This window comes from Phodopus roborovskii, unplaced genomic scaffold (assembly GCF_943737965.1).
Source record: "Phodopus roborovskii unplaced genomic scaffold, PHOROB, whole genome shotgun sequence".
NCBI classification, from domain to species: domain Eukaryota; kingdom Metazoa; phylum Chordata; class Mammalia; order Rodentia; family Cricetidae; genus Phodopus; species Phodopus roborovskii.
The window spans coordinates 696173-723981 of NW_026126578.1; the positions used below are offsets into that span (position 1 = coordinate 696173).

The 27809-nt window shown below is 40.8% G+C and overlaps 1 protein-coding gene across 1 annotated transcript in view; it reads left to right on the top strand.

Annotated features, from left to right (window-relative positions):
* The first annotated feature begins 3919 nt into the window (after window positions 1-3919).
* Lrrn1 (leucine rich repeat neuronal 1) overlaps window positions 3920-27809 on the top strand; it is a 38256-nt gene continuing 14366 nt past the window's right edge. The window contains exon 1 of the mRNA XM_051203705.1: window positions 3920-3990. The gene's annotated coding sequence lies outside the window, so the exon portion shown is untranslated. The remainder of the gene's footprint in view (window positions 3991-27809) is intronic.

Here is a 27809-nt window from a genome sequence, read left to right on the forward strand (position 1 = left end):
TCATCTAGACAGGGACAGGGTTACAGAAGGGCAAAAAAAAAAAAAAAAAAAAAAAAAAACTTGCCTTATTCAAGCCGCTAAGATTCTTTCACCTATTTGTGACAGTTAGAATTACATTAATGGATATCTCAGTATTTAATGACTCCTTACTATGTGCTAGGCACACACACAGCTCTTCAGTTCTCACAAAGCCCCACAAAATAAATACTGTTACAGGCACAGAAAATTTAATGACTTGTGCAAATGTACACTGCTGTGTTAAACCAGCCCTAGGTCTTATTCACTTTACTATCTCTCTCAATACAGGATATACTTCTAGTTGCACTGCCTGACAAAATTACTTCTTACTTTAGGTTAGCTAACCCTTACATACAGCTGAAAGATAAAACAGAATGAAAGACAAGGAAATCAAAACAAAGAAATATGTTTCTAAAATTCTAAGTAAAACTTGCAAAAGCAAAGAAAATTTTCCATTTGTTTTACTAAGATCTGTAATGTACAGGTAAAAGGTGATACAAATTTAAAAGTTAGTGTTAAATTCATAATCCAAAATGAATTTCTATAGCTCAATAACAAAAATGGGATTCCAATCGAGAATATCTGTGACAGCATAAAAACATAGAAAATAGTTGGCACAACTGTTATTTCTCACCAAGAATTATGGAATTATACAATCGCCATACATCCAATCATAGAGGACATTTCATGACATGAAGAAAATGCTTATGACACGAAGAAATTCAATTACATAACTACACCAAAAATGGGATCAATGCAAATCAACCATCCTAAATAATGTCTGCTGGGTACCAATTACATGCTTAGTGTAAACCTAGAATCTGGTTATGTGGTCCCTGCTTCCAGCAGTATATGGTCTGGCTTCCCAATGTAGGCATTCTCATAAGACCAGCAAAACTTCTTTCCCTGGGCTTGGTTTCTTTATCTAAATAATAAGGAAGTTATACACATTGATACAACAAGGACATCTGCTCAACTATGTTCATAGCAGCACTATTTGTAATAGCCAGGACCTGGAAGTAACCTAGATGCCCCTCAATTAAAGAATGGATACAGAAAATGTGTTACACAGTGGAGTACTACTCAGTGGGAAAAAAACAATAGAATCTTGAAATTTGCAGGAAAATGGAATGTATGAAACTAGAAGAAACCATCCTAAGTGAGGTCACCCAGTCACAGAAAGACAAACATGGTATGTACTCACTCAGATATGGATATTAGACATAGAGCAAAGGTTTACCAGATTACAATCCACACCTCCAGAAAAGCTAGGAAACCAGATACAATCACTAAAGATTTAATTAGAGATGTATTAGAAGATTTAAGTGAGAAACAAATTTGATTATGTTGTTGTTTTACTGTCTCTATGTCACTCATCTCTATGACCAAAGGTTTTTGAGTGGCAGTGCATACAATATTTGCCAACATCCTGCAAAGTTACCAAATAAAATTGTAAAATTTGGAGCAATTAACAATTTAAAGAATCCATCAAATATCCAATAACAGGAACACATTTCCAACTTTCATCATCACACTACCTCATCTGTCTTCTGATTTAAAAAGAAATGCATTGAATAGCAGGCAGACAGAGACCATTTCTCTTGCTGGTTCTGCTGGTGCCTTTGAGGACAAATTTGTAAAATCACAATCCCTACCCCCACCCCCATCTGACCTGATGTGTTGTTTTAGTCTGCAAAACCTGGCTACATAATGTCTGTTGGTTATGTCTGTCAATGCTTACTACCCACCACCTAGTGCTCCAAGCATTTTACTTGCTTACTTTCACTTAACCAGCACAGTCAGTCCCCTGGGATTGGTACTGTGATTAATCCCACTTTAGAGCCAAGGAAACTAAGGTTTAAAGAGGTAAAGTGACTTTCCCACAGGGACATGGATTCTAATTGCAGTTCTGGGCTTTAAAAAAAGGTTGGTCTGGTTTCAAAGCTCATACCTCAGTGCCTGATTCAGATCACTATCTCCATGAAGTCTTTTCTAAAACACGAATGCTGTTACAGAACTTTGGAGGAACCCCTCACTAACCCCTCCCCATCAGCCATTGCATCAGCTGTCTTCCCCAAGCCCCACCTCTAGGGAACTCCACATCACAGGGAGTAGCATCTTCTCTCTTCCACTTCTAAGAAAATACAGACTTTTTAAGTCGTCTTGAAAGATCACATCTAGTTCTCTATTTCTATAAGTATCCATCTTCTTTTAAAGTCTATCTTACATTCAGTCTACATGAAAAATGAACAGACAAAAACAGATACTCTAGTCTGGATTCAACATCCCCCCCCCCCCACCCATTGTCTAGCTGCTATCTCTACAGTTTAGTAATTATCTATCCTGCATACTAACATTGCCTTTCCCATGAACCTACTAAGTTATACTCTGCGACCTACCAGCATAAAATAGTTTCAGTTTATTATGAAGTGTAAGCAAACACTTCACAGATATCTATACAAGACACGGGAGGAGAGGGAAAGCTCTAAGGATCAAAAAGGTAAGATTATTGTTATTGAATCTCTTCCCTAGCATTAACGACTTCACAAGTAAATTTTGTGATAATGCATTCTTCCAAATTCCCCAGAATTTCTTGGCTTGAATAACCTGAGGAAATACAGTCACGTTCTTTCTCAAAGTTGTTCAATATCCACGACTAATGATGCTCTCTGGCTTAAAGCTGATAGCCCCAATAATGTCGATCAAAAGCTTCCCCTGAACCTTGCTTTGGGCTGCCACTTTGAAGTTGAGTCTCCAAATCCCTCCTTTTCACTCCTGCCTCCCACTCTTGCCTCAGATGATACCCCCACCTTGCAAACAGTCTGCATCTTCAATCCTCTGCTAAAATGAACACAACTTTCACACCTAACCAAACAGAAAATTGTAGTTTCAAAGTTTCTGAATCTTTTCCAGAAAGCCTCCAGATTCGGCAGTGGCGTTGCCTTTCCGTAAAGGTCTCAATACCGCCCCTATGGCAAGGGCGTGAGCCAGTCCCATAGCGGGGTTGTTCACAGCACTTATCAATCCCTATTTCCAAAGGAAGGCTCAGATCTTAGACTGAAATGCTCATATTGAATTTTGTCTACTTAGCGCCTGAACCCAAGTTCTACCTTGCTCAGAGATGCAGTTCCATTGTGCCTATGGCTTTCTCACAAGGGCTTCCTTTCCCCTCAGCCCCCCTCACCCAGTCACAGCATTTCGTCCCCATCTAAAAAAAAAAAAAAAAAGAGCAGCTCCCTGCAGCGACGGTAGAGGCGCAGCGATCTGGCAGGCCCAAGGTTGCAAGGCTGAGCTTCCCCTTTGTTGGGCGGGCTACAGATGGTGTCCCGGAGCGGGGCTGCGCCTAGGCGGGCGTGGGGGACCAGAGGCGGGGGAGGGGGGCAGAGGCCAGGAGGGGGATCGGGCGGGAGGGGAGGAGACGGCTGAGCAGCCAATCAGCACGCAGCCCATCAGCTGACCGCTTTTGCTTACACCAGGTGCACGCCGGCTGCGGGGAGCACAAAGCGGGGCGCACGGAGGGCGCGGGCAGCAAGCCGCGGAACGAGGCGAGGCCCGTGCGCCCCGGCTTGCAGCGCTTGCCGGGCGGACACCGGGGCCCACGGGGTCCTCTCAGGCAGCGGCATCAGTGCCACTGCATTCCAAGGCGCCTAGAGCGCCTTCCTTAAGACCTGATCGTTCGCTGCCCCGCCCTCTGAACCCCAATTCTTCTACCCTCCTTCCCAAACCTGCGGGTCTCTACCACGACCCCCAAGTACGGGATTTAGCCCAGCCCTGCGCAGCAGCTGTTGCTCCTGCGGCTGTCTCGCCTTGTGTCTTGGTGCTCTGCCTGGGGTCCCCCAAGGAGCCGGTGCGCGCTGCGGGCTGGGAGAAGGCGCTGCTCTGCCGGTCCTCATCCACCGGCGGCAGCTGCTGCTGCTGCCACCGCCACCCGCAAAGTACGCACCCTAACATCCCCACCAGCCGGGCCTTAGGGTAAGTGCCCCGACCTACTGGGCCGCAGCAGGAGGTTTGGGAGGCAGCGAGCGGGGAGTGCAGGCAAACTTGGCTGCTGGATGGACCCTACAGCGTTTGAGAAATCTCAGGATAAGATCGCAGGTCTAAGGGGGACTGGGGGCGCGGTTTCTGGAGCTGCGGTTGGGGAGGGGAGACGGAGTCGGGAAAGTAGAATCTAGTTATCACCCTCTTGTCTTAAAAATGAAGCAGGGGGAGCAATAGTTGAGAAGGCAGGCTAGACAAAAATCATTAAAAGGCAGTGACTGGAGTTGAGCCCCTAGGATTTCAGGGACCCATCGGGGGATGGTGGTCTCCAGAGTGGGAAAGAGATGGTGGTGTGAACAGGGGGACAAGCTGGGACCTCGGGAAGCGCGCAGATAGAAGACCCATGGAGTTGGAATGGGGTCAAGAGGAGAGAAAGCAAGGTGGCAGGTTGTGGGGAGAGGAAGAGGTCTTGGCAGTGGCCTCGATGTTAAGAATAAAGAGCATGGAGCTTAATTAACAAAACATTGAGAGCACTGAAGTCAGAGCATTGAGGAGAACACACTCAACTATTATGTGGTCCAAGAAGGAGAAGACTGTGCGGTTTGAGCCTAGACGGTGTAGCCTCTTAAGGAGGCTTGTCATGGATGTGGAAATTTCAAGGAAGCCTTCCTTGGTCGTTTCCAGGCATTCTGCTCCAGGGTCAGTGGCTAGGAAAGTTTGCCAGCGAGTGTCCTTTGTGCTGCATGAAGATGGGGTGGGGGCTGCTGCCAACTGGTTCAGGGCATCCTAGGTTCCTGCAGTCACCGCTACCTGAGGGGGGAGTCCTTGGCTGATTGGGTTTCCCCAGAAAAGCCAAGCAGCCAAGAGGCTCCTCCTTCAGATTGGAAAGTTCGTCCTGGGACTGTTGCTGGACAGCAGGCATGGCTGTGCAGGCTGGAAGATTCCGTAGTAGTACTTGCTCCAGAGGGACCTCGCCTGCTGTATCTACAGCAATAGCTTCAAAGCCAGCTGTGCAGAGAGTGATCAGAGTGTCTAAGCCTTTGAGTGAGTGAACCATGTAGGCAAAGCTCCTAAATCCCATCCTGACCTTAGTGTGCTCATTCACAGATGATAAAACAAATATGGAATTCAGATTCGCTGAGGGCACAAGTACTGCTGACTTGGACTCTTTCCTGTAGGATCTTCAAAGACAATGTGTTATCTTGTTTTGCAGTTCAATTTACCACCACCATCTAGGCAATTAATATTATTCCCTTATTGTCATGACTTCATTTTTAAAAGCTGGAACTTGAGATGTGGAAACTTCGGGAAGATTTATACTTTGACCTGTATAAAGCTGGAGTGGAAGTGGTATTACTGGCTCCAGGGCCATGTGTGTCATGAAGTCTCTAATTTGCATGCAAATGTGAACGGATCCTGGCAGATGTCTGGCCTCATCCATTCACATGAAGGAATTTGAAAAGACAAGGAGTCTTCAGTTAACAATAGACCTTAAGAACGCAGAATAAAGGCCCAGTGTGGGTTTCTCTGTTTGGGGATTCCATGGCTTGCTGACACCTTTATTCCAGAGCCAAATTCTGAGTGTGGTATTATAAGGGCAGCGCAAATCCACTTGCTCATACCTGGATGTATATTTGCATGCTGCAGATAGGGAGTGTTTCTATGCAGGCAGTGACTTCCACTTCTGGTGACTTCAGATGATTTCTTCACTGACTCCTCAACTTTTAGAGTTCTTTTCTCTTTCTTTGAATAATTTTCTTTTTTATCTTGGCCAACATTTGCCCCCTGTCCTGAGAGATAAGTAATACAGGAAAAGGTAATTGTCACTGAGGAACTGGAAGGTCTCACTAGAGTGGTCATGGTTCATTTAATCTCATTTGAATTCCTTAGGTGGCAAAGTTAAAAGAACTGCAGATGATGATGGCATCCCATTCCAGCAAAGGGAGTGGACCTGTGTGTGTGTGTGTATGTGTGTGTAGCAGGGGTCTCAAGTCTGAACAGTGAACAGGGGAAGTAATTCGATGAACTCTCAAAGCAAGGACTTTTCTGTCTTGTGTTATAGTAGCTGGTCAGTCATGCTATTCACCTCTTGACTTTGTAAGACTGATAGAACAAAAGCTGGGCAGCATGGGCCACATGTGAGGCTTGCAGTTATAACTGCTGACAAGCCATCGGCAGGAACTCTTCTTTTGTCAGTCCTAAACACTATTGAAGGGGGAAAGAGACCTATTCACTGAACAGGGTTTGATGACCCTGTATTCTATAGACTAAACAAAATACAACAGAAAGACAATATTGCTTTGAAGGGATTGGCCGGGAACGGGGGTGGACAACAGATGTTAGTATGATGTTTCACATGTTTTCTGAAGTTGTTATTATTATGATTATTGCATTCTTGTCTAGTGCCCTTTATCTATAAAGCAGTCTACTCCAATTAGTAAAAATTGAATCGAATCCAATCTTAGTAAGACGTGTTATAGCCAAGTTTGCATTTTCTGTCTTGATGCTATGCAGAAGTCAGAAAGCAACATTGAAGTACTGAGCTCTTCTGACTTTCTGTCTCCCTGTTGGAATTGAGGGATGGCTATCAGATAATAATGGCATTTCCAAACTAAGCACATACACCCCTTTGATGTAAAATTACCAGAGTATAGTTTTGAAATCAAAGTAAGATATGACATCATCACATCTATGAACTGTTGACTGTTAGGTTCCCTAGGTGAGGTCTTTATTAGACAAATCTAATACAGAAAGGAATGGGCATGCATTCCTTGGCAATTAAAAATATAGTGTACTTAATTTATTAGAAAATATCACTCTTAAATAAAAGAAACACAAACCAGCTCCAACTACAGATGACAGCTCTGACAAAATAGCCATAGGTAGCTTGGGCAGAGTATGGAATTGTGAGATTAACAAGTCAGATAAACATGAAAAAGCTGACCCTTGACCTCTGTGTAAAGTCTGATATTGCTGGAAACGACCTTAACTATTCTCTGTGTTACACATAATCTCTCTCAGCAACATATCCAGGGAGTGTAAGTACTTAAAAATCAACTTCTAAGAAATAAATATATTATTACAGTAATATTTCCATATCCCCACCTGGCTTAATATAAATAATCATCAATTTTCTTATAGTAGGCTTTTATACCACCTTAAAATATGAACTATATATAAAATATGATACATTATAGAAATAGGTGCCATTTTTACTAGATTTTCACAGTACTTTCTTAAAATTTCTTTTTCAGTACAAATAGTTATTCTCTGAGTCTTTTCAACACTAATATAAGGCTGCTCAAATATTGCATTTAATTTTTTAAGATTATTATGCTGAACATCTATTTTGGGTTAAGCCAATCTGAAGATAAAGCAGCTTCCATTTTAGAATCATATTTTGGTTTCTGAGAACAATGGAAATATCTTTAACTCATGAATAGAGCTTTGATTAATATTTTATTTGGAATGAAATTAAAATTATATAGATGAAGTCATAAAAACATGTAGTCTCTCTTGTTTTGGCTTAAAGAACAGAATAAAGACAAAGGCTAAACCCAGCAAAATGAAATATTTTAGAGTGTACAAGAGAACCATTTGTCCTTAAAATTTTAAATGAAGTTCACTTTAAACATATTCTCTCTCTATTTTAACATATCACTGCTCTGGGTATATTTCAGAGTTTAGTTTCCATGTCTCAAAGAACAGATACAGTAAGTGCTTTATTGAACTGGCATTATTTTACCAGTTATTTGGTTGGTAAGTAGACTATTACCAGTTTTACCTAAGTAATCTTCCTTAAACTGAAAGTTGGAGATTCCTCAGTGGTAACATAGCATGGCTGGGCCAATGGGGCTGAAAGGACTAACTACCATAATCGGTTAGATTGTCAAAACAGATTGTAAAAGCTTTGCCTCCAGTACCACAACTACCATAAACACTTAACTTGGATGGAACCATGATACCTAGTGAACTGAAAAATTACCCCTAAGAAGCAGAGAAAATAGGTGTAGGCTTGCAATACACATCAAAGGTGCTGTCCACCCTAATTTCAGAGCACCTGCTAAATAGACCAATGCATTAGGTTAAGACACTTAGTTTTAAAAGCTGTGGGAGTAGAGGCTGCTTTTATAGTGGCTTTTTACCCTACATTACACTCTTTGTAGCTCAGATGTTGTGATGTTATTTGAAGCTTCTTATTACTGTAAATGAGTGGTAATCTTCTGACCCAGGCTATCCTAGCTCACATCTATTATACTACCAGCAGATATGGACTCTACAGCTGTAATCTCATTTGTGTATGAAACAGACACATTGGTAGCATTTTGGAGGGGTTTACCATAGTTATATTGACAATCTACATGTGTCATGACATCTTCCTATGTGAAAGGCTTTTTTGGCAAATATTTTGTAGGCCTGGGACTAAAGTGTAACTATTTGAAGTTTAAGGAACTTATACATGTGTGTGTCATTGGTCTCTGGAGCCACTTCATCAATCATAGAAGGATCCCTCTCCATAGCCTTGCCCAGGAAAGGGCAGTCAAGAGCCTTTACCTAACAGAGATTTCCAAGAGCAGCATTGCTGAACCTTTGCAAGAGGGGATACTGTGGAATATTCATTTCAAACAATTTGATTTTCCTATTTAGTGTTGGCTTTTGTGGGCATAGTCATTTTCAGTTCAGAAGGGGAAATCTGGACAGCCTCGGCATCAGTGCCTATGTCAGGAAAATCTGGGGAAGAGCAACAAACATGTCTGTCTTTACTAGCAGTAAGCACAATCTGAGGGCTTCCACGTTGGACTTGTAAAACAGCTTTGCAAAGAAAGAAAGGTGGCTTAATTGGTTTCATGTCTGTAATTTCCCCCTCTAGGAATAAAGAGTACCATTAACCCGCATTGTTATTTCACAATAGTGGCAAGACTTCATTTGTTTCTATAATAATCAGCATGATCAAGTACAGTGGACAGTCAGGAAGGCTCAGAGCAGTGCCCAGCTCTGATACTAATGCCTGAATGTGTGACCTTCTGGGTGTCCTGCAACCATACCGATGCTTTACAGCCCTGTCAGAGTGCTGGTGTAAGGACCCAGGAAAGCTGCTATAGGCTTCTAGGATTATTACTGCAAAGAACGAGATTTCTGCTCCAATGCTGATTTTCTGGATAGCTAAAGGTCAAGGGAACAGCTTCACCTTTCCTACAGGGTGATTTTCCTGCTTTCTAGTCCTGCACTAAGATGGTTCATGTTATTGCTTTCATTTTAAAAATAATTCCTGGGGCTGAAACAATGTTCCAGAGGTGAAACTCACTGGTTGCTCTCTCAGAAAACCAGGGCTAAGACCCCAGAACCTACAACTACCTGTAACTCCAGGTCCAGGGGGAATCTGATATCTGATAACATCTTTTGACCTCCATGAGCATCAAGCACACAGGTAGTACACACGTACACACACACACACACACACACACACACACACACACACACAAAATACTCATGTACATAAAATAAAACAAATATATAAAATAATTCCCCCAATATTGATGAATTCATACTCCTCAGCCTGGTAGGCTCTTCTAGGGGAGAGAATTTCAAGAGAGAAACAAGAAGTTGGTTATGAGCCCCAGCCATCAGTTCACCTGATAAGTACATTCTGAGCACTGACCACATGCAAGATGCCACATGAGGATCTGAACCCAGATGAACTTAGCTTGACTTTTCTGCACTTCGTACTGAAATCCAGCACAAGCATCCTGTGTCCATCAGTCCATGTCTTCTATATTCTCCAGTGCCAAGAATAAAAAAGATACTTTAAACTGAAGATTTCTAGTAGTGGCAAACACCACACACACAGACAGGGTGTTTAGAAGATGTTAAAATCTATTTTAAGGACGATTGCAAGCATCTAATATATAGAAGCCAGGGGTAATAGTAAGGACCCCAAAAACAGTTAATATGATTTCCTTCAACCAAGAATTACCTGACTATATCATTAAGACCAGGAATGTGAAATCATGTTCTCACAGATGTTGCCTCTGCCTACACTGGGGTTCTAGCTGGGGCTCCAGAAAAGGATCAGACAGATGAGCAAAATGTCCTGTGGAAATAATGAGACATATTTCAATTCATAAAATGGCTGTCAGTAAAAGCATTGAGAAGTAAATGTGAACAGTGGGCAATCGACAAAAACAGGTATTCAGGAGACAGTTTGAAATCCAGGTTCAGTGGATGGAAGTAGTGCATGTTTACTTGAGAGAGGATTCCTTATGTTTATGAAGAACTGCCGACTGGAGACTACTTGTTCAGTCCTTATAGGACTCTGAAGGTTCAGTGTGTCTTGAGAAACAGAACAGGGGCAATAGAAAGTCTATAGTAATAAACAGGACAGCACAAGCATGCATAGAGGGAAGGTGTGGCTGAGTTGATGGGAACTAATAGTGTCCCCTGTCTTCAAACTTTAAACTTTGCACAGCCCTTAAATATGTCTCTTGGCATGCCACAGAGATGGCAAGTATTATTTTTTTCTTGTTTTCTCCAGTAACTAGGAACAGAAACTATGGACAGTTTGCTTGTAACCCTGAGCAAATCACTTAACATATATGTGCGATTTTTCTGTAAAAGAAGAAAGATAGCAAAAGCTCTTACTTAGCCAAAGTTAAAATTCTCTGAAGTGACATAGCAAGTGAAGGATGGGAGAAATGATGACTCCCAGGGCTGTCTGCTTCTCTCACACCCACGGCCTCTTCCTCTCTGACTGTAGTACAGGTAGCTAATGGCAATGACTCAGCACTGTACCTCCTGGGTTACCAAAGTCAAGACCTGGGATGAGTCAGTGCAGACGAATCATGCAGAGGAATTTAAACCAGGTTTCCCACCACCTGCAGACTATGCAGTCCCACTCTCCAGCATTTTTGTTACGTTTTATTTTTGATTTTTTGAGACAGGGGTTCACCATGTAGCTTTGGAACCTGTCCTGGAACTCACTTGTAGACGGAGCTGGTCTTCAATTCACAGAGATCCACCTGCCTCTACCTCCCACCTGCCTCTGCCTCCCGAGTGCTGGGATTAAAGGTGTGCACCTCTACCATACCAGCTGATTCTCTAATATCTTAAGATGAACATAGTAACTTAAAACATGTAAGGGGCAAACTGGGAAGAAAAGAGTGATGGTAGGGCTGGTAAAACTGAGGTGGTCTACTGAGAAAATATGTGACAATATAGGGTTTTTAAAAATATATAATTCCTTATATCCATGTGGTATGTGTCCATGCCAGGGCTTACATACGGAAGTTAGAGAACAACTTTCTGAACTCAGCTCTGCATCTATGATATAGATCTCAGAGACCAAATCCACCCGGGAACATGAAGAACTGGATGATAACCTGAAAAAATGGTCAGATCCTTGGTAGCAGACACCTTTATCCACTGGGCCATATTGCTGGTCCCAGTAATGTAAGTTTCTGGATTTAATTGTTTCCTTTCTTGGGCAGGGGTAGTTCAGCTTTCTTACCAGAATATGACCACCAAGCTCTGTATGCATGCACACAAATGTGTGTACACGTGTGTGCATACTTGTGTACACAGATATAAATTCCATACTAAAAAGTTGATGCCTATTTATTTCTTGTTAGTTAGACTGGCACCCCTAAGTGTGTTTTGAAGAAAGCTTTCTCTCAAGATTATAAACGTGTATGGACCCTTTCCTTCTCTTGCTAGTGTCATGATTTCTTGGTAGAAGAGAGAGCTGTGTGACCACTCTGAGCTTCATGCATTCTTGGTGATACACATGATCCTAAGCAAGAGTTACACAGGATTTCTGCCAAATGCTGAGTGTTCCAAGGCAGTAAGGGAATCTACAGTAACTCATCAGACATGAGTTATGGAATCTGCATTCTCATTAACTCATCCGACTATCACAGAACAACCAAGGACAACGAGATAGCCATTGCTGGATTTCTGTGGCTTGTTATTACTGATTAGGGTTCTGAGCACCAAGGATGCCCTGTAAGGCTCAATCCCCCAGAGGACCAGTTAACTTCGCTTAGCTCTGTGGGGACACAGCTCAACTCCTCATGTACTCACAAATGCATCATTCCTTACCCAGGAGGCTGGCTGAGACTTCACAGATATTTGCAGGAAAGCACAAAATTTACACATAAATTTTCCATATGAAGCATTTTTTCTTTTCATGTATGAAGGGTAGCACTGTTAAAATGGATCTCTAGTGAAGAAGTTTCCACACGGCTTCACTGTGGCAGCTGAGCAATGGAATGAGACACTGGGTGCAGATGAGATGCTTAGTAATTGGAAGGAAAATATTACATAGGGCTCCCAAATTATATCCCTAGAGTCAATCATTTTCCCTAACACACAAGAGTAGTAGGAGAATAATAATAATAATTTCCAATATTAGTCTTCAGCTTCTGCAGTGTACCAGGAGAAACCATGAACACTTTATATACATTAATTTATTTACAGCTGTCACATACATTCCCACTTTACAGCTTTTTCAGAAACCAAGACAGAAATTGCTAGATAACTTGCCTGAAGCCATACAGCTAGTTTAGTCTTAATATATACTTACTGGAGGAGTGGTTGAATGAATGAATGGATGGATGGATAGATGAATGAATGAATGAATGAGTTAGTGAGCAAGTGATTTAGGTTTTTGAAGAGAATTCTCTATTCCAAATATAACATTTCTGCTTTCTAGTCAAGGCATTTTAACTCTGTGACTCACAGAGTTGGTGAAAGGTAGAGTCGAGATATGAACTTGGGTCCATCTCATTCTTAATCTGCACTGTTGAAACACTTAGTGACCTCTCTCTCTCTCTCTCTCTCTCTCTCTCTCTCTCTCTCTCTCTCTCTCTCTCTGTGTGTGTGTGTGTGTCTTTCTCTCTCTCATTGCAATTCTAGAGCAAAATGACTAGATTAAATGAATTCCAGTAAACTATCCATATTCTAAAAAGTCTGTCATTCCATGTGAAGTAATACTTAAATAATATAAAATATTTTACTGCTTTCAAATTTCAAAACTAGCTATATTTTACCTAATAACTATTGAACTGTCCTTTAAAATTCTGTTGGGATTACTAACCACATATTTTTAACATTCTTTTAAAATAATTTTGAACGGATGAAGATTGCAGTTTTGAAGAGTATGATCGTCTGATCATTAGCATCACACTGTATATTGACTCAATTTTGTTTTGACAACTTAAGGGTTGACAAGATGGCTCAGTAAATACAGCATTTTTCTGTGTGAACATGAGAACCTACGTTTAGATTCTAAGCACCTATATAATAAGGCAGGCATGCCTTGGCATGTACCTGGAATCCCAGGGCTGGCAAGGCTGAAACAGGAGGATACCTGCAGCTTCTTGTCCAACCACTGCAGCTCTGTCAGTGAGCTTCATGTTCAGTGAAAGACCCTTCTTCAAAAAGCTGAAGTGGAAAGCAATAGAGTAAGGTATCCAGCTCTGACCTTTTGCCCCCAAGTGCACGTACACCTGTGCATATGCATCCTCCCACACATGAGAACATACATATGACCATGCCCACATGTATACCACCACCCACACAAATGATAAGCACCATTCTGTTACACACAGAAAATGATGCAACATGTTTAACTTTACAAAGAATTACTGTCTTTAAAATTTGCAGAAGTAAGTTGCTGATTCTTGGGGGAAAGTGTTCTATGACTTTACCCAAGCTTCAAGCTGCAAGCAGTGCTTAAAAACAACTATTTGAGCTCTTTCTAAGATTGTCCTCGTTTAAGGTATTCTTTCATGGAAGTGAGGCATCAGAACAGCGTGTCAGTCAGTGCTGGACTGTATCAGGGTATATAATCCAAGGTCTCAGGGTGGAGGTGATAATGAGGCAGTTCTTAGACTTGGGAAAAAAATAGTTTCAAAAAGTCTCTGAGGTTTGGAAGTATCTCCCTGAGCCTTAGTATCCCCATCTGAAAAGTGGAAACTGTATCTTAAAACGTGCCTTATACCAACATGAATACAAATCCCTTGGAATAGTGCATCAAAAATGATGCTTTTTCCACCTGCTACATGTCTGTGCTTCTAGGATACTAATTCTGGGGCAAGAATTAAGGGAAAATAAGACTCAGACTAGAAGTGCTATGAAGTCACAAACTCACACAATTTTCCTTTTTTTATGGGAGAACTCAAGAGAATTTTATATTTAAGGACTGACACTCGAGCCTTTGTTATTATGTCCAGGTCATATTTTGTCTTTATCCATCTTCCATCACTATAACAAAATACCTGGGGCAGTTAATTTTATAAAGTTGATTTGATTCACTATCCTAGTAACTAAAGTCCAAATAGTATGTCAGGGTTATTAACTACACCGTGGCTCCCTCACTGTGTTACAACGTGCAGGAAGACCCTCCATGGAAACTGTTTTAAGTAAATAAGGACCTAAGAAAAGTAAGCCAGGAAAGGCGAGCTTGCTTCATAACAGCTATTCCCACAGGAGCCTGGCTAGCTTCACAGCCTCTGAGCCTCTGCCTTGCTACAGCTAGCAGATTTTCATCTGCACATGAAAGACTGGATGTAGAATATCACCTTTGAAGTCCCTGTGAGATGGGAAGGAGGGTCATTTACAAAGAACCTCATATGCATTGTCTTGTTTATCACATAAAAGTGCTCTGTTTGATGGTGGATGAACTTACTAGTCACTGGTAAGATTCATACTACTAGCACTGTTCTGACTCCAAGATGGTCACCTGGCTACCTTTGGAAGCTAATGAATATGGTATTCTACATGTGTTGAGAGAAGCATGTAACAACATTGAGAGTAAAGTATTGTGGGTATGTGTAGAAAAAAATAAAAATAAAAAAAAAAAAAAACAACAACAGAAAAACCTGAGACAAGAAACTTAACCAGTGTGTCAGTTAGTAAATATGAGAGAATGAGAACTCTTAGCCCTGTTTTCCTCCAGACTGAGTTACTCATGTTCCTCTTGCTTTTCTCAAGTCTCCTCGTTGTCCTCACCTCAAGTATAGAGCATGCTGTCTTAATTTAAGATTATTTATATCAGTGTAATGCCACTGCTACCACACAGCTCCATAAGGGAGAAGCCCACACCTTAGTCTCTGGTCCTTGGCACCCATGAAAGCACTTGGCATAGGGAAAATGCACTCAGCAAATATTCAGTGAGTAGGAGAAGACATTTCCATATCATGTCTGTCTCATTTTGCCAATACTTCATCTTTTAAACAATGTTTAGTTATTTCCTCTGTACTTGGATAGAGGATCAGTCTTTCATATGCATGCATTACACTTGGATGTTACAGGGACTGTTATAGAACATAGAACTCAATTTGAGAAAGCTTTCATGATATTATTACTAATGTTATTAATCCAAGTATTCATCACATGCACATAGAATATAAAGTTCTCTTAGAAGGGACATGTGAGGGATATGGAAAATTACATGGCATTATTTTTATCCTAAATGAACTTCCAGACTCAACAGAGAGATACAGTGAATGGAAGCAAGGCAAAATAATAAAGTGTAGATATTCTGGAACACATCAGAGGAAACAGAAGATGAGGCCAGACGCATTTAGGTTTGACTCTCCACTACGAGACATACTGGCTATACAGTCTTGGTTGGTTATGAAAGACTGCTTTTTTCCTCCCCACCCTCTTTCATCTTCAGATAGGAGTATATATGAGAAAGAACTTGGCACAGTTCTCAGAGCATGACAGTCTGCAGTTCAGTCATTTGGCAAACAGTGACTACCGTTTGTGAGCAGATTCTTTTTTCCCATAAGCTGGGAATACACTGAGCAAAGGGTTGATAAGTCTGCCTTCCTGCATGTAGTTTGCTGACTGCTGAGGGAGAAAAGAAATAATCCAGTCATCACCCAAGTAAATATGAAATCATGTCTGTATTGTTAAATCCAGTGATCATGGGGCCTGAGGAATATGACCTGCAGTTATCTAAGAAAAGACTTCTTCCAAGAGGTGATATTGGAACAAAAATCTGTAAAAGTTAGGCAGGCAAAGGGTATGGAACAAGGAGAGCTTTGCAAGGGAAAACCCAGAGGTGACAAGGAGCATGGTGAGCTTGGGGGACAGGAGAAACACTAGTGTGACCTAAGAACCCAGAAGGCAGAGCTGGTGTGAGAAGCTGAAAAAGAAGGGTTTGAAGGACATAAAGAGGAGCCAGGGCTGGGGAAGTGGTTGCATAAACTGAGGACCTGAGTTCAATCCCTAGCACCCATGTAAAAACCAGGACAGCTGTGCACACCTGTAAACCAAGAGCACTGGGAAACCAAGATAGTAATGTCCTGTGGGCTTGCTTTACTTGCTGAATTGATGAACTCCAGGTTCAATCAGAGGCCCTGTCTCCAAAGCAAAGAGGTAGAGGAAGAGAAAGGAAGGCACTCAACATCAGCTTCTGGTCTCCCCTGTACACATATGAGTACACACATCCGTGAATAGGTATACACAGATGCATATACCAAATACAAAATGAAAAGGAAATGGATTGTGTGTAGTTCCGGGAAGTCAAAGAGAAGAAGGCTTTAGTTGCTTGGTCAAAGAATAGCATGGCGTCCTGGCTGGCTCTATGGCATGCCAGTGTCTGACGTTTGATATGGCATATGCCCAGGTTTAAGAATAGAGGTAATACCTAGAGGAAAAACAATCTCTCCTATATTGTGTGTCTCAATTAAGTTACCAAATCTTGATTATCAGAAAGCCCAAGGATAGGAAGAACACAAAGGAAAACAAGAGTCAAAATATCAGTGTCTTGTATGTATCTTCTTTTGGCTTATTTTCATTGTCTTTTTGTCCCTTCTAATGCATTTTCCTTTCATTATAGTTGAGTGTCACAAGAATAAACTAGCAAGCCATCAACTATGTTGCCTCTGAAACACAATTTCTTAATACTAATTTGGAGGTATCAAAATACTCTCATGCACATTGCTCATATATGAGATGTCATTGTTGTCTATGACCTCTTTTTACATAAATCACACTTGGCTTCATCTCTTATTACCAAGAGAACAGAGCCTTATGGTGCTTTCACAAGATCCTCTCTGAGACTGCATGCCAAGTACCTTCCTCATAACATTAATGACTGAAAGATAGCCATTAAAGATTTGTCCTTAATGACAAGATCTGCACTCCTGTCCGATCTCTGTCACTAAGGTTCACAGTGCAACTATGTATCTACTTATAACTATAGTCAGTTAATGTCACCAAGTAGTTTCATAGGAGATGACAAAGGTACCCTTAGTGTGTGTGTGTGTCTGTTTGTGTGTGTACATGTTTCTGAACATGTAGGAGCCAGAGTTAGGAGGACGCTATTTATGCACTTGGCTGTGTGTGTGTAGATACATGCTGAGGCCATGGGACAACCTCAGCTGTCCTCTCATAAGTATGCTACCTCAGTGTTTTAGACAGAACCTGCAGCTCTTCAAGTTGGCTAGATTGATTGACCAGGGAGTCCCAAGGGTCCATCTGTCCCTGCCTCCCCAATGCTGTGATTACAAATCACCAACCATGCCCGGCTTTTCAAAAACAAAGCTGTGTAATTCTTGTGGATCAAACTCTAGTCCTTGTGCTCCCAAGTCCAGCACTCTGCTGACTGAATTTTCACCCCATCCTCCTACTCAGTAAATTTTAAGCAATGTTCATTTATCTTTCATACTGTGTGACCCTCTTGTTACTCAACTTCTTTTCTTTCCTTGCTTCTTCCTTGAGAGGTTAAGAAGGGTTCCACTAGATCTTGATGAATAACCTCCCATATTTCATTCTCAACATAATGTCACTCCAAAGTGCTGGTTGTCTTACACACAAATGGTCTGCTGGATAGTTTCACCCTGAGGTGTCTAGTATCCAGAATTACCCACATCTGTGTGACAAACTTTGCTTTCTGCACAAGAATGAAGCCACTGTGAACTAACCTAGCAGGAAGGAACACAGAACAGAGGAAACCCAGACCTTCATTCCCCACACTCTATTGCTCCAGTGGAAATTCATTTCATTATTTCCATTCCTTTCTACTATGTGTATGCATTTGGAATATATGGAACACCTAATTATGTAACACAAATAATAAAAACCTAGAAATTAATATTGGGGTTCAAGGTGAAGATCAGAGAAGCAAAGCAGCTAGCCACTAACTCTTACCTCTACCTCAGACCAAAATGGGTGATTCTGTCTCCATGAACTTTCAGAGTGCAATGATCTTCACCAAACCTCAGATGGCAGCCCCTGAGTTCCTGTCTAACCTGCTTTGTATTCCTCTCTCTGCCCAGCCATATCATTCCTGTCTCCATCTCCCTAGTGCTGGGATTAAAGGCGTGTGCATTCCCAAGTGCTAGCTAGGATCACCTTTGTGTGAACTGTTTCTCTTTTAAATTAGAACAATTTCATGTACTTCAGTGCTAACAGAGCTCTGTCTGCCTCTGTCTCTGGGAATAAAGGTGTGGCCACCAATGTCTGGCTCTATGGCTATAGCTAGCTTTGCATTTTGATCTCCAGTGGTTTTACTACATCATAAACAATATACCACCACATAATTACTAGCACATGCTGGTATTAATATTTATCAGTCCCAAATACTAAGCTAACATGGGTGTTCTTCATGTTTTGAGGGTTAAATGACATAAAGATATATGAGTACATTTTTAGCCATCATGATGGAAGGTAATGCTGGTCACTTCCTTGGAAAAAAATCCTGTTGGTGTTGTTACCAAATTTAAATACAATTTTAAGTAATATTAAAGATTGCTCCAGGAAGATGTAGTAATTCGGGCTTGTAATCCAGGCACTTAGGAAGCTAAGGCAGGAAGATTGTAGGTTCAAGACCAGCCTCTGCTAAAGAATGGGTTCAAGACAAGCTTAGGGAAATTATGTCTAAAAGCATTAATATAAGAAAAAAATCTTGGAAAATATGTCAGTGGCAGAGTATTTGTATATCATACACAAATCCTCATGTTCAATACCTAGTACCCAGGAGCATATGTATATATGCATACATATACACATATTCATATATGTGTGTATATGTGTATTCCTCCTTTGTTATAACCATTTGAATTATTTGAATATCTGATAGTTTAATTTGTCCTAAATCTCAAATCCTCCAGAAAACGTGTAAGGTGCATAGTTATACTAACTTGTATCAGATGACAATGCAGGTTGTTTGTATTAAAGAAAATGGCTAACATTTTTATTACTTAACCCATTTACTGGCACAGAGTATAAACACAAAGAGAAATGAACTTTTGTCCAACTGTCACATTTGTGGTAATATTTTCAACTTGTTATGGTTTAATAGAAAGGAAGGGAAGGAAGGAGGCAGGGAGGGAGAACAGATGTAGCATTAAGGTATGTGGTCTCATGCACAGTTCTTTGCAGGCTCCTCACGATTCTTCCCCAGTATCTCCAATTGGAGTTATATCTGATTTTATTACTGATTTCTAATATTCACCCAAATCCACTGAGGAACAGGGGTATTTCCAGCAATAGCTTTATCCTCAAAGTGTAATGAGATGGCATGGTTGGTTCAGAAGAAGAGAGTCAAGTGTTTGTCGAGAATAGCTGAGAAAGTGCCCTTTTATTTAAGATAAAAGTTTATGTTTGCATCATTACTAAAATGGCTTTTATTTTTCAAGTTCAAAATGTTAAGTATAATTTCTATTAGAAAACTAGGGGCTAAGCATGTAATAAAGATGGTCTTCTAATAACATTGAGTTACTTTATAGTTTAATAGTTATGAATTATACTGTGGCTATGCAAGGACGATTATTCTTTTTACTTTCAACTTAATAAAACTCATGAATTGAGGAGAATGCATGGAAAGAGTGATTTATAGTGCCTGCGGGCATGCTAATGTTTTCAGCTGTTCCCTTGCACCATCTGATTAGACAAGACCTTAGCTGCATAATGAAGGACCAGCCACTAAAGTGTGCTGCTGGGTCTGTGGTGCCCGGGTCATCCATGCTCCGAACACTTTTCAGTGCTGGACCATTAGTTTCAAATGCATATAAAGATAGGGGACACATCTGTATCAAGGAGATGCTATAATAAGAAATGATTTCAAATTCATGAAAGTAGCTTTCACTTAATTGTAATTTGCCAAAAACAATTTAAAATCATGGTTAAAAGAAATTCTAATTAACTAAATACCCCCTACACACACACACACACACACACACACACACACACACACACACACACACAGCTAAGTCTACTTTTAGGAGAAAAAGGGAAATTTGTAAGAAAATAGGTTAATAACAAGAGTTCTACATTCAGAAAAATCCAATACCAATTCATTATCATGGTTTTGAAAAAAATTGTTAAAAATAAACTTATAAAATGGAAGAAATAAAATATTAAGGTTTGAAATTACAAGCTTTTTAGGGAACCTTGAGTTAACCAGAAATTTAATTTGTAAACTTCCCAAGCCTATCATTTTTCTAGGATCTTATGCTATAATGTAGTTTTCTTATATGAAACTAAGATATCACTGCAGTGTATCCTGGTGTGCACTGGAATCCTGTTAGACAATTGAGACTTGTACTATCATTTTTGGAATTTTGATTCTGGAACTAGTCAGGATTCTCCAAAGAAACAGAACTAAAAGGTAGACAGGCAGATAGATGCTAGGTGGGTAAATACATGATAGACAGATGATTGACGATAGATAGATAGATAGATAGATAGATAGATAGATAGATAGATAGATAGATAGAATGATAAGATTAAATACAGGGCTCTGCAAAGAAAACAAACCAAGAGTAGATGGGCAAATAGGTGATAGTTATGTAGACATATGACTGACTGATTGATTGATTCATAGAGACAGATGATAAACTTGACATTATGGGAATTGTCTCAGGGTTCTGAAGGAGTCGTATCAGACTTATAGTAAGGTGAAAACTCCTGAAAGTTATGAAGTCCCAGTGTGACAGGCTCATACCACTGTCTGCCTTCCATCTTTTTGGCCCTGCCTTCTGGCTTTGGCCATTTTGAAAAATTGTACCTCAGAATATAGGCATATCATTTTCTTTATACCTGTGAATTGATAAAGTCACACAGATCTTGAGTCCTATTAGACAAGTTCTATAAAAATAGCATAGAAGAGACATTGGAACTGAGTTTATTTTAAGAGTTTGGGGACAGCTGGCTTTGTTTTGCAGCTTTAAAATATACAGCTCCATGTGCTGGCTTTGTCTCAAGCAAAGGACAACTGCTGACATTCACCTGAACACTGCTGTATTTAACCTTGGCAATGGGAGAGTCTATGCCAGGAATGCATATTCTTTCATCCATTTGTCTTTGAATTATTTATCTATTTATTGAGAAATAAGATTGAATGTATCACAGGCTGGCTTTGAACTCAATGTGTAGCCAATGGCTGTGAACCTCTAATTTTCTTGCCTTCACCTCCCTATGCTGACATTACAAGTATCATCAGCACACCTGGTTGAGCTGTGCTTGGGATCCCAGGGTTTCATGAGTGCAAGGCAAGCAATCTCCCTACTATCCAAACTAAGCTACAACAGGCAGTCTCTTCAGATTTTAAAGGGACACTTTCATGTGAAAGAGATATGTCCTTGGCACATTCTTAAAGTTTGGGAATTTTCAGATTTCAAGTAGAGAATGACACTGTATCAGGGCTATAAACTCCCATCCTATTTGATATATATATATATATATATATATATATATATATATATATATATTAAAATGTCAGATAACTGCTGAATTAAAATGATATATATATATATATATATTAAAATGTCAGATAACTGCTGAATTAAAATGATAGGAGACAGTACAGGACCCTAGTGAAGCAAAGAAAAATAATGCAATAAATATCCAAAAATAAATCAACTGTTTGGTGTATTTTGGTGAAGAGAGTGTTTCCACTACTATAGGCGACTCTTTAACCCTGCCTTGGAGTGAAATCAAATCTGAAACATGCTCAAGCTGACCATGAAAAAGTCTATAGCCTAGCATTAGTAGTCTACACATGGCGTTCTCCGTATTGATCATGGGGAATCTTGTGTTTTCATAGGTGCTTCTGTAGTGTTCACTGTTCGAAGCTGTTGTGGCAACCAGCTCCATTGTCACTTACCACACACAGTTAAGGCTGCGCCCGTGTCCCAAACAAGAACCCTTGGGCAATATTCTATGAAGCACTTAAAATAATGTTGCCAAACTAAAGATGCGGCTTTATTTAACATTTGCTCAGGCTACTCATTAGAAAGCAATTATTTCATGTAGACATATTACAAGAAGAGAATTAAAATAATATGTAAAAGGCTACAATTAATTGGTTTCATGATAAGTTTTTATATCACCATTCTTGCTAAAAGCAGCAATAAAAAGAGGCCCATTGTTGGTTGTAGTTCTATTCTGACTAGCCTCCTGTCAGTTTCTTAATTCAATAATGTTAAATTGCATCTTTAGTTTAAGATATGCAGGGGGGCTTAATTGTACAAATGATTTAGCCCAGGAAGAAAGAAAATATTCTTTTCTTGGTCCTGATCTAAGAGTTTTCCAAGCTGTCTTGCATGTGGCTTTCAAATGTTAGCAGAAAGTGGTTTGGGCATAGAACTGAGATGATGGTACATGAATAATTACTGGTTTAGGCTGTGAGGTCCTTAGAAATGAAGGGGCAGAGATCGAGTTTACTGAAGCACATAAAGTGAAGAACTGGGTTTCCTTAGCTCCACCCATGAGTACTTGCAACAGTGCAGAACACAGATTCCTTTCCTAATCCATAGTGTGTATTGAGAGTGTGGCGGGGAGGAGGCATATAAGGTCAGTCACTGCCTTAAGTATTAATAAAATGAGTATCATAGAAAAGTAATTTACATGGCCTCAAAGTAATTATTATGTTATTAAAACCATGCACATTGTTGGTTCCCTGAGGCTATTATATCAAAGTACCATGAACTGGATAGTTTAAAACAATAGAATTTACTGTTTCACAGTTGTAGGGACTAAAGGCCAAGAAGAAGATATTGATGCATCATCAGGCTCATGCTAGCTTGCCCTATCCAGCTTGCAAATCGTCAGTGTTAACATGGTGCTCTTCCTGGTTTCTCATCATCTTCTCTCTTCCTTTAAAATCACCACGGGCTCAGCAGGTCAATGTGCTTGCCACCACACCTCACCAGTCTGCTCCCAATCCCCAGGACTTCCATGGTAGGAGAGAATTGACTTCGCAAGTTGTCATAAAACTATACTAATGTTTGTGTGTGTATATATGTGTGCACATCCCCCCCACACTAAATGTAAAAGCATTGTATTTATAGAATACTAGTCCTATTGGGTTTGTAGCTCATCCTATTTCTGTCCCAGCTTTTCTTAACTAATTACACCAGTAACCTGATTAGCAAAAGCAGTCACCATCTAAGATCTTGAGATTTCTACTTCACCTCTTTCTCAGGAAGCACACCGTTCAGTCTGGACCAAGTGTAAACACAATGCACGTGTGACCTGGAAACTCTATGTATGTGCACTCCCTGCATCATTTCACAACCCACTGGGGAAAAAAAAAGTGCTACAGTACCCAAAGGGAGTTGGAGAGACTAGGGAAACAACACATAGAAAGAGCCAGGTTCAGATCTTAATCTGTTGCTCCAAGTCTGTATCTGCACTCAGTTTCATTCTGAAGAGCTAATCTCTCTGCTACCACATCTTCATATTGTATCATTTTAGCAGACCCTTCTTTTTTTTTCTTCCTTTGGAGAAATAAAGTGATAAACTCCCAGAGTTCCAAACAGCAATTTATATCTTCCTCACAATAATATGAACGTGTGTGTGTGTGTATGTGTGTGTGTGTGTGTGTGTGTGTGTGTGTGTGTGTGTGTGTCTGTGTGTGTTTAGTACCATTTCTGAGTGTCTGTTCTATGCACAACAATCTACTGAACCCTCTGCTGGAGACACATTCAGAAAAAAAAAATCTGAGTAGTTTCAAGAAGCTTTCCCTTTAGGAAATATGCCAACTCATGACATACAGTGTGGGGCTCCAAAGGTTTTGTTAGAGACATTTGTATTTCTTTGTAACATGCTAGCAGGAAGAATAGTGGCCTCCAGTTCTTGACTTGCAAACATGTGAGAACTTATGCTTTCTCATCCCAAGAGTCTGGCAAGGGAATTTTTCCTTAGGATTTTCAATTCCTTCTAATTCAAATTGTGGATTTTAGCTGATGGAAGCAGAAGCAGAGATAAACAGCTAAGCACTGAGCTCCTGAAATCCAGTTGTAGAGAGGGAGGAATGATGAGCAAAGGGGTCAAGACCATATTGGAGAAATCTGCAGAAACAGCTGACCTGAGCAAGTAGGAGCTCAAAGACCCCAGACTGACAGCTGGGGAACCTGCATAAGACTGAACCAGGCCATCTAAACTGAACATGGGTGTCAGTTGGGGGGGCCTGGGCAGTCTATGGGGCCTCCGGCAGTGGAACCAGTATTTATCCTTCATGCACAAATGGACTTTGGAGCCCATTCCCTATGGAGGGAGACTCTCTCAGCCTAGATACACAGGGAGGGCCTATGTCCTGCTCCAAATGATGTGACAGACTTTGATTATCCCCCAGGGGAGACCTCACACTCCCTGAGGAGTGGATGGCGGGGGTGGGATGGGGGTTGGTGGGGGGGAATCCGAGGACAGGAGGGAGAGGGAACTGGGATTGGTATGTAAAACAAGATTGTTTTAATTTAATTTAAAAAAATTCATGCATGCACATAATGTGTTTTGATCAAATCTGTCCCCTATTTTCTCCCTTAATTTCCCCTCCCTTCACTCCCCCCCCCCATCACCACTCCTGCTCAATTTTTTATGTTGTTTTAAAGCACCTTGTGTCCACTCAGTGCTACCAGTGTGTATATGGATACAGAACCATCTATTGGAGCATGATGAAAACTGACTCTCCCTCACCTGGCCGCCATCAACCATCAATAGCCTGTCATCTCCATAGCATAGGGGTGGGACATAAGGAGCCTCTCCCTGCTCAAGCTGTGCTTTTGTCTGGCTTGATCTTGTGTAGGTCTTATACATGGGGTCCTAGCCACCGTGAGTTCCTACATACAGCAGTGTTGTGTCCAGAGTATACTGTTTCTTTGCAATCATCCACTGCCTGTGGCTCTTACAGTCTTCCCACCCTCTTTTCCACAAATCACCCCTAAACCATGGGAGAAGAGGGTATGATGCAGATGTCCCATTTAGGGCTGAGAACTCTACAGTATCTCTCTCTGTACACTGACCAGTTATAGGTCACTATCTCCTGCACAAAGGTTCCTGGATGAGGGGTGGCAAGTGCACTATTCTGGAGTATAAACATGTGATACTATTTCCATTTAGCAGTGTCTCAGCTTTCCTGTTATTGTCTATGTGCTTCCATTGACAATACACCTATCTCATTGAGCCTTTGTTCTTTGTGGTGTAACAGAGAAAATGGAAGACTATCCAGATGTATTTTGTGACGCCCCCTACCCTTGTTTGCTTGACCTCATATTGCAGACTAGTCACTCTGTTAAGGACAGTACCTACTATAATGAATAAATATAACCTTGGACCTCTCAATGATTACATGCACAAGAAGTTTAGGTCACCCCTGAGTATGTGCGTGATAGAAACAGAAGGGACAAAGCCAAGTATAGCTATGTCTTTGCAACAGTAAGATCCAGCCAACAGCCTGTGAGACCCTCTGAGCCTGTGAGTGATGTCTAGTAAAAGTCAAACACAGATAGAGGAAGGTTGAAGTATCTAACGTGGCCCACATGTCAGCCCTCTGGGGCACTTTTACAAATACATCTCCCTCCAGACCCCATCTGGATGTAGTTCATTAACCCTCATGAGGCAAAAGAATTCACAGCCTTAAAATGGTCCCAATTTGATGAACAGCTGGATTTGGAGAGTGATAGTCATGCTGTTTGCAATGGTAGCTGCCGGTCATATCTAGTTATTTAACTCTAATTGAAATCAATCAATTCCCACTGGATTCATTTCAAGTATGAAATAGGTACTCAAGATCTGCCATGCTGGGATATGGACATACAGAATGTTTCTGTCATGACAAAGAGCCATATTGGGTGGCACTGTGGAGCAGGGCAGTCACAAGCTCACAATTCTGATGCCTTTTTCAGAGGACCCACATATTCATCCCCCCGTTTGACATGTGTTGTCTTCTAGAGTCATTTGTATAATCGTCTTGTTCTCTCTTCATAAGAATATGAGCTCTTTAAGGGCAAGATCTAGTGTCTCTGGCTCTGTGACATCATGAACAATGAAAAGCCTTTTAACTTACTTAGTCAGATTCAGTCAGCACCATCATACTGGTTTTACTGGATGCAGACTGACACCAGATTTCTGCAGAGGCTGGAAAAAACAAGTAGATTTTTCTCAATCAAAAGTGTGGATGTGTGGGTTAATATCAGGATTTTCGATTTGGGGAAAATGTGAAAATGTGGGACTAGGAAGATTGAGTCAGGGGAAGAATAGAAAATAGCAAAAAAAAAAAAAAAAAAAAAAAAAAAGAGGGAGCCATTATAGGTTTGAAGAGAAAACTGACTCTAGAAATGTCCAGAGACCTATAAGAATGACCCCAGCTAACAATCTGAACAACAGTGGAAAGGCTAGCATAAATGTCCTTCCCTGATAATGAGATTGATGACTAATTTATCCACCATCATAGAGCTCTCATCTAGTAGATGATGGAAACAGAACAGAAGCAGACACCCACAGCTAAACACTGAGCTGAACTCCTGGAATCCAGTTACAGAGAGGGAGGAGCGATAAGAAAATGGGGTCAGTAAGAAATAGCCACTTTATTCACAAGGCTATAACTCCAACACGCCTTATGTTTTGGTTTAAATCTTCCACACAAAATCCTTGACTCTGATGGGTTGACCTGTGAAATGAGGCCGTTTAATTGTTGTGTGATCTTGCTGCTTGTAACATAGAATGACTAGGGGAACCAATCACCCAGGAAAACCCAACCACCCAGACCATTCAATCACTCAATAGTTGGCGAGAATGCAATCAAACTGGTGGGTAAGGGAACAGGAATTCAACTTACAACAAACTTACTTTTGCACAGTGACTACACTCTGCCTTTTTTCCCCTCTTACATTAGCTTAGAGAAGATAAAACACCATCAGAGATAAACACCATCCTACAATTTGTGGGCACTAAAAGTCAGCTATCCTTCCTGTCTGCCCTTAAACCTTGAAATGCAGGGCTCCAAAGAGCCAGAATGTGAGGCTCAAACAAGAGACTTATCCTAAGACAAGCAACAAAAGCAAGTAGGTCCCCCTGAAGATGCATGCATCTTGTTATTTACAGGGCAGTTCAATGTTTACTCTAAAGGACATCAGTTACACTAAATTCATCTTTTCAATCTGTCTTCCCTTTTCACATGTCTTGGCTCTTAGGCATCCCCATTCTCCCACAGCAGCCTAACAATATCAATTACTTCTGAAGCCCAGGGATTATAATACATAAGTGTACACACACCTAAAATGTAATCTCTAAACATAAGAGACTGGACTTTGTTATATAAAATTAAATTAAAAAAAAAAAGAAAAAGAAAAAAAGAAAATGGGGTCAGGACCAGGCTACAGAAACCCATAAAGACAGCTGACCTGAACAAGGGGAAGTCATGGACCCCAGACTGATAGCTGGGAAACCAGCATTGGACTGACTCAGACCTACTGAACATGGATCTCAGTTAGAAGGCCTGGTCAGTCTAAGGGACCTCTAACAGTGGAACCAGGATGTATTCCTGGTGCATGAAAGGACTTTGGGAGCACATTCCCCAT